This window comes from Canis lupus, chromosome 22 (genome assembly GCF_011100685.1).
Source record: "Canis lupus familiaris isolate Mischka breed German Shepherd chromosome 22, alternate assembly UU_Cfam_GSD_1.0, whole genome shotgun sequence".
Lineage (NCBI taxonomy): Eukaryota > Metazoa > Chordata > Mammalia > Carnivora > Canidae > Canis > Canis lupus.
In genome coordinates, this window is record NC_049243.1 from 42,479,272 (window position 1) to 42,490,116 (window position 10,845).

Below are 10,845 nucleotides of genomic sequence, written 5' to 3' on the forward strand. Positions count from 1 at the left end.
TGAGAAGAGAGCTTTCCTGCCATCACTTCAGCCAGGACTTGGGGTCATAATGGAAGGTGCAACCACAAAGTGGCAATAAACAGGATATTACTGTATTGAATCCCATCACAGAATTGTGGTTCTATCACAAGATTGCAGGATTGCAATCTTTGTGAATGGTTCTATCCAAAGAGCTGGTCCCAACCCTGGCAGCACAATGGAATCATTTGCAAGACTTTTCAAAAACACCAATCTTCAGACCTCACCCCCAAAAGTCTATTGTTTAATAAGATGAAAGCGGGGTGGGGTGGGGTGGGGGACATAATCTAAAATATAATTTTGTTTTTGGAAATAGGAGAGGAAGAAATCACTGTCCTGGGAGGTTACTGTGTGAAGTCATCCAAGTCATTTCTCTGCTTCCTAGAAGTATGGGAAAGCTGTAACTCATAGGTAAGTTCTTATTAGTTCTGATGTTTATGTGCTTTCAAAGCTTTACAATCAAGAAACTTTTCCTAGAGTTTAATCTAAAGCCCTCCTGATGAAAGCTAAGCTCCATCATTTTAGAGTTTAGCTCAAAGGAAACAAGAACTGCTCACAAGACTCAGATTTTACCTCTTCTCTATCCTTGGAGTGTCACCTTGGTTTACATAAGTGAGTTTCTCTTGTGCTTAAATGCAATTGACTTGCCATTTCAACTGATGTATAGTGTGAATCAGCTCACAAGCAACTCAGGGTAGTACCTTCTTGTTCCCTAAGCCAAATTTTGTTGTGGGAGCAAGCTTTCTTGGCCCAAGGGCCATTATGAAGATGGGATGGCAGGCCCTAGCATTTGGCCTCCACTCAGAGCAACCATTACACTGGCCTTGGGCCACAGGCACCTGGTAGTAGCTTGACTTCATCAAACCTTTCCGCCAATCCTGGGAAATGAAAAACGAGTCTTTGGCAATCTTTAGTCTGACTCAGTGTACATTTAAGCCAAGGTACAGAATATAATAGTCACTGTTACTGAGCATCTAGTATATGCCAACGATATGGTAACAAGTAAAGGAGAAATTTATGGACAGAGAACACTGTCAGGAACATAGTAATCTCAATAAATGGTGACTAGCATAGACATTATTGATAATCCCAAAAGTGGCCTTGAAAAGGTGACATGATTATTCTCCTTTTACAAGGATGAAATCAAGGTTCAGAAAGGTTCCATAACTTGCCCAAGGTTACACTGTTCATAAGTGGCAGAGCAGCCATTTAAACACAGGGCAATGTTTTAACAATAGAGCCTTGCCCAGGACTGAGAGGACAGAATATTTGCAACTATTTGTGGTAATTTCCCATGATTAGAAGAGAGCTGAGTGAAAAATACAATACATTACTTCCTTTTACTTTGCATAGGATCAAAAACCACCGAAAATTAATCCTCCAGTAGACTACTGGTTCTGTGTAGTGTGTATATGTATGCAAACATATACATGGGCATGTATATGCGGACAAATGTGACTCATTGGTTTAGTGGTAATAGTGGTAATAGAGAGAGGCAAATGGTAGATTGAATTACAGCAATAGCACAAACTGACCACATTCAGAGAGATTAATCAATGTCATTCATTTCAGTTCTCCAAGTAGTTATTATCAAGGACATATTATGTGCTTGATAGTAAGTGCTAAGTTTGTTAGAGAATATAAAAGAAGAATATGGCCGAAACCCAGCACTCAAAAACCTTTGGTGTAGTTAAAACTCATTGTGAAATAGAGAATCCAAGAATATATGAACTTTTTCTTTAAAGTGCTAAATAAACATAAAAGTAAGCACCAAGATATATAATAGGTTCTTCCAGAATGAATTAAGGGCAAGGAAAGTTTGGGTCATTATCAAGGAAGACTCCATGAGGAAAGATGAGCAGGACTTGAGTGTTGAGGAGCTGACGCTCAACAAATAAAGAAAAGAGCATGAATGTCCCTCCCTTACTTTCACCATCCCTTGGGAAGCAGCCTGAACAAAGCACTGAAATCAGGAATTCATTTAATTATTCATTAGATGAGATGTGCCAGATACCTGGTATGAAAAGAATAAGCATGATGTGTACAGGGAAGAAGGAGAAAGCTTACTTACTGGAACAGAGAGTTTGAGAGGGAGTCATCAGAAAATAGGATGGGGGAATATTCTGGATGTCCTGAGAGACAGAAATGGAATGGCCTGTGAGGAACTGCTCTAAACTGTGGAAGAAGAGAAAGGAAGGTACAGTGAGAATGGTATCAGAGAAAAATTTACCTGGAGCCATGCTCAGGTTCCCTGGTGCCAAGCCAAAAGACTTACATATGCACCCATACCCACACCCATACATTCATATGTATCCAGAGAGACACAGAGACAGATCATTTACTTACTTGCAAAACTCATAAGGCCATGCTGGGTCTTCAAGAAAAATAATAATTGAATATGACAATGGATACCTTCAAAGGCAGAGACAGAGCAGTAACACTCAACGGTGGTTTCCAGTTGATATTTAGATAGCCCTGGTCCATTCCCATCTAGGGAACATACTCTAATCTCATCATTCATAACATAGGTATGATTTTCCATTACCAGCAAACAGAATATATGGAAGTTTTTCATCCACACATAGAAGTCCACGTGGTTAGTTAAATAGGGAACTTTTCCCCCAGAGGCATAAGGCAATGGAATGAGAAAGCAAAATCTTTCTGATGAAACAAAAGAAGTTTAAACAGCTTCATGGGCTCCACAGCCTCTAAAAAGGCACAGAGACCAATTCTTATTTTCATACTGTCAGACCCAAAATCTCATTCTTTAAGGAATCCCTGGTACCCTAGTTAATTAGAATAGATCTGTCCTAAATTGCAATTGGCTTCATTAAATGACAAAAAACATATTACAATGACTCTCCGGAGGAGGGGAGAATGTAAAAGTTGCCAAAGAATGGTTTTAATTTTAGAATGCCAGGAAGAATTTCACACAGCAGCAAACATAATTTCACTAAAGCTGCATGAAAATATTACATACCTAAACAGCTATAAATCTTTGCTTGTAAAAATAACAGTAAATGCAAGACTCCTAATGAATAAAAATGAAGTTGAAATCTATATTCAGTATTGGTTTGGCTGCTAACTGTTTTGGTCTAAATCTTAGTTAATGACTTTCTTGGTCCTCTCCAAACCATGAGATTGTACTCCTCCCATTTTGGGTTTACCAAATATGAAAGCAGCCATCCCAACCACCAGCCACTTAAACGAAAGGAGAGTGTTCGTCTGAACTTCAACATGCCTCTTGGCAAAGTTGGAGCTTCAGCAAGACAGGAGTGGCCTAAGACTTCACAATGTAGTTGATGCCTCTGAGATCACTCTGCCCTTTCCTGCTGCTGCACAGTGATCAGTAGGATCAGCCGCAGACAGGGGATTTCAGCCAAGAAATGGAGTTCAGAAATTCTAGATAGACAAATCCCTTGTGATCAATCCAGTGCCTCCAGTGATTTCACTACTTCACTTTGACAGTTTCTGAAGAAATAGAAGCTATCACTTTAAAATAACCCCTGGCTTGGGCATCTGGGTTTTTCAGTGGTTGAGCATCTGCCTTTGGCTCAGGTCATGACCCAGGGTCCTGGGATCCAGTCCCACGTCAGGTTCCCCACAGGGAGCCTGCTCCTCCCTCTGCCTATGTCTTTGCCTCTTTCCCTGTGTGTCTCATAAATAAATAAGTAAAATATATATAAAATATATATATTAAAAGAATAAATAAGCCCTGGTCAATTTTTACTGGTCATCCCAAGCTTCTCATGTAGTTGTTCTTCCAATTGTTCATATAAGAAAGAAGCAGAAAAGTCAGCTATACACTGGAGAAGTAAGGGATTGGGATTTTGCTCTCATGACATTGATAGGATCATGGAAAGCAGGAGCTTATATAATCAGACAATAGAATGCTTTAGAGCAATGCTATACCCATATGCCTATTCTAGTGTGGACATGTTGGCTAATATTTCTTCATTCTGAAATACATAGCCATCCCTGTCCTTTCAAAGGCAGAAAGGATGTGCCAATCTAGGCATGTATAATGAGGGATGCCCAATTTGTCTGCATATTTGCTCTGGTGTGTTAACAGATTAGACCTAATCTGATGGGAAAAAAAATTTACCACTAAGTATACAAAGGAAAATATGTACATCAAGTGTCAAATCAAGTTATTTTTCCTAGATCACACTAAGTACCACTTCGTTTTACATTCCATTGTCCTCAGTTAAAGGGGGTTTGGGCTAAAGGTGAGACTATCAGTTCTCTATACCTGGAAAAAAGTTGGACAAGAAGGAATATAAGACAGCATATAATATACAGCCATAAGATGGGCCTTATCAGGAAGAATAAAGAAAAACATAACCTAAAATTTTGGGTGTTTTTCTCCTAATTAGAGAAAACAGAATAGATCTATGCAAAGTAGAAATCAAATCCAACAGCAAGACCATCAACAGACTCCACTTCCCTCTATTCAGGTCATGTTGCATTTACAAAATATAGATTGTGCTACAAGGCAAAATATGCACTCCAAAAAAAGCCTCATATTCTGTAAATCATATATGAAGAAAAATAACTAGAGATTATGCAATATATATTATATATGCACATATATATATATATATATACACACATACATAGTTATGGGCAGACCACTCACAATCTATGTGATTCGTAACAAGAACTCCAACAAAACAAAAACAATCTTGATAAAAATGCTAGTTCAGCTAAAAAGACATTGACATTCCTAATAAAGAAAAAAATACTAAGTGAAAGTAGATTGACAGAGGCGATGTAAGGAGGAGTTAAGGCTGCTGAGTTGTAGAAACAAAATCAAAATGTACAAATGTTAGGGAGAATTGCAAAATAGGAACTTCCAGGACAAAGCATGTGGCCATGCTGAGTCAAGAGGAATAATATAGGGCAATAAACATCATGTATAGAACTTTATTCTCTACGGCAGTGGTGCTCATGTATTTTGCATTCAGCTGCTATCATGAGATGTGTAAAACATACCTCTGTGTGTCAGTGTTGGTGTAAAACATTAGCATGCTGGAACAAATCACACATGGAAAAACATATGGGATGGATGCACTATAATGGCAGCCCTCCTCTATCTACCTACCATGTATAAGCTAGCTCTTGATGCAGAAACAAAAGTTTTAGTAGAGCAGACCAAACATTATAGTTTATTATATTTTCTTATCCAAACTCTCACTTCATATCAGTTTCTCCCATTATTATTAATGGTGTTACCAATATCTGAATATCCCAAGATAGAACTGCATGTTTTTTACTTCATCCTACCTTCAAATAGTAGTTTGTAGAATAGTTCATTTATCATCATGAAATAATGCATCAAGGGGACCTGGGGGTTGTGATTGTTTGGGCATCGGGTTCTTGGTTTTGGGGTTGTGAGATGGAACCCCCCTATCCAACTCCATGTTCAGCTTAGGACTCTCTCCTTTACTCCTCTACCTGGCTCTCTCTGTCTGTCTCAAATAAATAAATAAATAAATAAATAAATAAATAAATAAATAAATAAATAAATAAATAAATAAATAAATCTTAAAAATAATAATGCTTTAGCATTCAGGCCCTTCTTTCCTGTCAGGGTTGGAGAAAGATGAACTAGCCAGAGTGGGAACAAGATATACGACAGGGGTAATTCTTGTCTCCTCTCATGACAATGAAAATGAAACCAGAATTAGACCTGGTAGTCATGACTAGTGAGGTGGGGAGGGAGGAGACACAGAGTTCTTTAAGAATAACAAATGCAAGTCTTGTCAAACTAAGGAGCTAAGTGGAGTGTGGTGGCCACCATATAAGGATAATACAAGGCAAAGGCAAAGTACCAGGAAAACAAAAATGGCAAAGGGGATACAGTCTGGTCAGGACTCATCCATGATTTACTTGAAATCCAAGAACAAGTTTGTTGGGAAGGTGGATTTTATTTTATAAAGCTCAGATAGGATGAGCAAGCTGACCATCAAAATCTGATCATTCTCTTTACAGTACAGAGAGTTATCCTGAGTGTGTCACCTTCTAATTACAGACTATTTATACTAGGTTTACTTACAGTTAGGTGTGGATTATGACTACACTGTGGCAAAGGACTATGGGCAGAGGTGATAGATGCCTTTTCAGCCTCATAGTGAAATAAGGCTATGCCTTAAAACCAAGAACCTATCTGTTCTATGGCCTCTCTCCCCTAATTTTTTACTGCAACCCAGACATGGTAGCAATTCAGCTTCTTGATTGCTCTGCAGGATGCTGGAACATGAAATTAGCAGAAACCTGGGTAGCAAATAATTTCAAGGAGTAGAGTTGCCCTACTGACCTACAAATATTACCTGAGAAAGAAATCATCTCCTGTATTCTTTAAACCTTCATCCCTTGGAGTTTAGCTTCCTCTCAAATACCCCTTCTATCACATTCAAAAGTCTATGAAGTCATATTTGTTGGTTAGTTAATTAATGTTAAACAAATGTATTATTTAAAAGGTGGCTTTAAATATTCAATATCTTCCCATTTCTGACCAAAAGAAAGCAAATTTCTACATACCTGTTATAAGCAAGCTTACATGAGCTGTGTTTTCCAAGTGATGTGCTTTGGTGAGAAGTTCTTAAACATCTTCAGCTGTTATAAATTGTTATAATTATAGTTTTTGAGGAGACTGACAAAGCAGCCCTTTATTTCATTTAGAAGAATAAATCATCTAGAATACACAGGATTTTTTTAATAAGGAGATTTCTGAAGTATTAAAATGCTCTTTATAAACTATAATAGTTTTTAAAAGGGAGGTACTGACCTAGGGAGAAAGAGATGGATACATGAAACAGAATGTATATACACTTAGGTATAACTACAGGTAAAGATGGCATCTATAATCAGCAAATTAATAAAAATTGCATTAGGACCAGCTCTTCATTTGGAAAAAAGCAGCTAAAATAAAATGAGTCATCTCTCAGAGCAAAATTATTTCCAGACCAACAAGAGGCTTAGGTGAAAAATAAATATGTAAATTTCATAGCGAATATTTATCTACTTTGTCTAATAAGATAGGAAAGGAATATTTAAGAATGACAAACAGAGGGGATCCCTGGGTGGCTCAGTTGTTTACGCCTGCCTTCCGCCCAGGACGTGATCCTGGGGACCCGGGATCGAGTCCCACATCAGGCTCCCTGCATGGAGCCTGCTTCTCCCTCTGCCTGTGTCTCTGCCTCTCTCTCTCTCTCTCTCTTTCTCTGTGTGTGTGTGTGTCTCATAAATAAATAAATAAATAAATAAATAAATAAATAAATAAATAAATAAATAAAATCTTTAAAAAAAAGACAAAAATAGGAAAATGTATACAGAAGATATCAATGTCCTTAAAACACATAAAGTTCTTACTGGTTATTAAGAAAAACATGCCAATAGAAAAATGAATAAAGGATTTGAGTAATCAAGTCATAAGATAATCTATTAAAATTGGTTTGAGCATATTAATAGGTTCAGGTTCCCTAGTAATTCAAAATTTCAAATCAAAACAAAAATGAGAGGCTGTACTTCAGCTATCAGCTTAGTGGAGAAGCTTATCCCACTAACAGGAGAACTCACAAATTGGGAGCTGCATGCAATTAAGGTTTATGAAACTCTCCCCCTACTTGGACCACAATGGGCCATGCCAGGGGCATCTCTTCCACAGACTTACAGGCTCTCTGAGTGTCCTGGGTATCTGATCCTCAGGGGGTTGGTTCATAGATGTGCCTTTATTTACAAGTATAGTTACTTATGACTTTTCTGTTTATGTCTGAGATTCTAGAAGATCCTTTCTGGCGCTCGTATCTTTAAATATGATCATGCACATAAAAGTATCACCCATCATCAGGTAATGATTTCTTTTTTTGTCAGAACTAAAAAACAACACTGTAAAGAAGGTTTCTTGCTGGACAAGTGGGGGCATAGACAGGATGAATTTCATGTCCACATGAAAATATTGTTAATGAGGTCACCTCTACTTGATTGTCCCTCCCCCCTGCTTTATCCTCTCTCTGGATCATCTGCCTGCAAGACAGACTCTCCTTTTTTCCAGAGTATCTCCCCATATGAGACTGCATCTAAGCTATTTCCTATTTTGTCAAGATAAGCAAATCAATCCAATTGATTTCCACTAATGAGGCAGTGGGTGCATCTTCTAACTTTTGGGAAAAAATGTCTGAATGTAAACAAGTGTTTCTAATGGAGACATTTGTCAATACTGTGATGTAGGTTTCCACCCTAATAGCAAATGGGAATAGCCTGAGAATGGCACCAAAACAGATTTTAAAACCATACCAAAATGGCCAGGTCTTAGGATAAACCAATTAACTCAGAATGTCTGGCACTGGGGCTGGGGCATACATTTTGTTGTTGTTGTTTTGTTTGTCTTTTAAAGCTCTGGGGGTTGATTTGAATAGGGTTCAGTGAGCATTAGACTCAGTCCTAGGACTGAGTTTTCCAGTTTGAGAACTCAGTTTCCAGCAGTTTTCCAGTTTCCAGCAGTTTTCCAGTTTGAGAACTCAGTGGTTCTCAAAGCGGGGTCCCCAGAGCAGCATCAAGATCACCTGGAAACCTGTTAGAAAATGCAGATTCGCAGGCTCCACCCCAAACCTACACAATCAGAAACATCATGGGTGAGACCCAAGACTCCGTTAGCAATGCCTCCCAGTGATTCTGACATGCACATCAAATCTGAGAGTCACCATATTCGGGCATTCAGCAACATGACTGTGTCCAGACACTAGGCATATAAAAATGAAATGAAGGATAAAAAAAAAAAAAAAAAGATTAACAATAAAGTATGAAAGACCATTGGAAGAAACAGCAGCCTCTAAAATCATTACGTGGTCCTAAAATGTGACCTTGACCACACACAAGGCCCCGTTAGATGAGCCATCGGACCACAGACGGGCAGTTTTAGACCTAAATATCCCGTTTGCTCCCTAACTCCTGCTGAGAGATCAACTACCGAAGTCACAGAGCGCACCCAAGATCAAGAGGAAGAGCGGCAAACTGCGTCTTCTGTTCTGAAGCCACTGACCTCCTCCGCTGGGCCCCACCACCCCCAGCGTCCTTCCCAAGAGGCGGCCAGTCAAGTCGGGCGAAATTTAAAGGCTCTGGTTCAGCACCGGGTACGCGGGCGGGGAGCAGCCGAAGCCAGACCCCGACGGCACACGCACCCCTGCGCCCACACTCGAGCCCCGCGGCGCCGCCAGCTCCTCCCGCGCCGACCCGAGGAAGGAAAGGAGCCGGCGACCTCCAGGAGCCACGGGGAGCCACGGGGAGCCACGGGGAGCCGAGCGGCCGCTGCGCCGAGGCTGCCCACGCCGGGGCTGCCCGAGGACCGTACCACTTCCCCTTCGCCGGCGGGTGGCGGGTGGCGGGTGGCGGGTGGCGGGGCGCTCCCCCCGCGGGCGGTGGTGGCGCGCGGCCGCCGGGCGCGTCCTCCGCGGGGCGCGAGTGCCCAGCTCCGAGCCGAGCGCGCGGGCGGGGCGGGGCGGGGCGGGGCGGGGCGGGGCGGGGCGCGCTCGGGGCTGCGCCTGGGACGCGGCTCGCCCAGCCTCGGGGAGCAGCCGCCCCGCGCCGCGCTAGGGGCGGGGAAGCCGGGCGGAGGCGCGGGCCTGCGGGCAGCTCGCGGCGTCCGGGCGCTCCTCCCCGGCCTGCCCCGCCCCCGCCCCCAGCCCCCTTCGGCCACCTTCTCCACTTCGCTTCTTCCCCCTTTTCTGGACCTTCCTGCAGCTCTCGTCACAGACACTGAGTCTTAATAGTGGGAGGGAGCCGCCGCCGCCCCGCGGGATTCTTGACCTTGCACATTCCAGAAGGCACCTTCCGAGAAGGCTTGAAGGAGGAAAAGCAAAGGCTCGTGTTGCTGGAAAGAATCAACGGAAGTTATTTTAGCAAAATCTACCGCCTCGGCCACACACACAAAGCTGTACTCGCACCTGAAGACGGTCCAAGAGCATCACCAGCAAAATTATCACGTAGATGAAATAGATGTTCTTTTTCTGACACACACACACACACGCACACACGCACCTTCTCACACCCCTAACAGGCACAGGCGCGAGGACCTCGATGTTCTGACCCCCTTATGCCACTTGGTTGCTCCCGCTAGTGGCATCATATACATGGTAGCTTTCTCCGTCAAATGGTGCCTGTCCCCTCTCAGTTTGCACATGTTCTGCTAGGCTACTGGAATGTACGAGTCTACTCTACCTGAATTAAGCCTATCCCTGAAGTCTTGCTGTATGTTGAAAGGGATAAGGATAAACTTTGGGGTAGTAAAAGGAAAAAATGTCTATCTGTAACTTGAAAGCATATCTTAGTTCATCATTATTACCTAGTGCGCAGCACTGGTTTGCTGGGGAAGGGATACTTGGCCTGTCTTTTGGAGGAGGGAGGGGGGTCCAGCAGGGCCCAGAACAATCACCTTTAGTCCTGACTGCATGTAATAATTACCTAGGAGACAAGGAAGTGTGATGGAAGAGTGTGTGTGTGTGTGTGTGTGTGTGTATACAAAGTGCTAGGATTGGAGCTTGGATACACATCAGTCATTTTAAAATGCAAAAACCATTTTTAGACTCTGGAACAGGCCTGGACATAATTTGGGTTTTGTTTGTTTGTTTTGATATTTTCTAATTCCTTAGCTGACTCTAAGATACTATCACGAATCAGGGCCACTATATTAAAGCAGTTCTCAAAGTGTGGCTTCAGGACCAGCAATAACAACATCACATTAGAGCTTGTTAAAAATGCCAGTTCTCAGGTCCCACCCCAGATCCACTGAATCGGAAAGTCTGGGGGTGAGGTACAGCTGTTTGTGTT

At 41.8% G+C, this 10,845-nt stretch overlaps 1 long non-coding RNA gene across 1 annotated transcript in view; it reads right to left on the minus strand.

Moving 5' to 3' along the window:
• LOC102151239 overlaps positions 1–7,116 on the minus strand; it is a 30,914-nt gene extending 23,798 nt beyond the window's left edge. Inside the window, exons 1-2 of the long non-coding RNA XR_005376456.1 lie at positions 6,809–7,116; positions 6,562–6,715 (exon numbers count right to left, since the gene is read on the minus strand). This is a non-coding gene — a long non-coding RNA (uncharacterized LOC102151239). The remainder of the gene's footprint in view (positions 1–6,561; positions 6,716–6,808) is intronic.
• Positions 7,117–10,845: the final 3,729 nt, after the last annotated feature.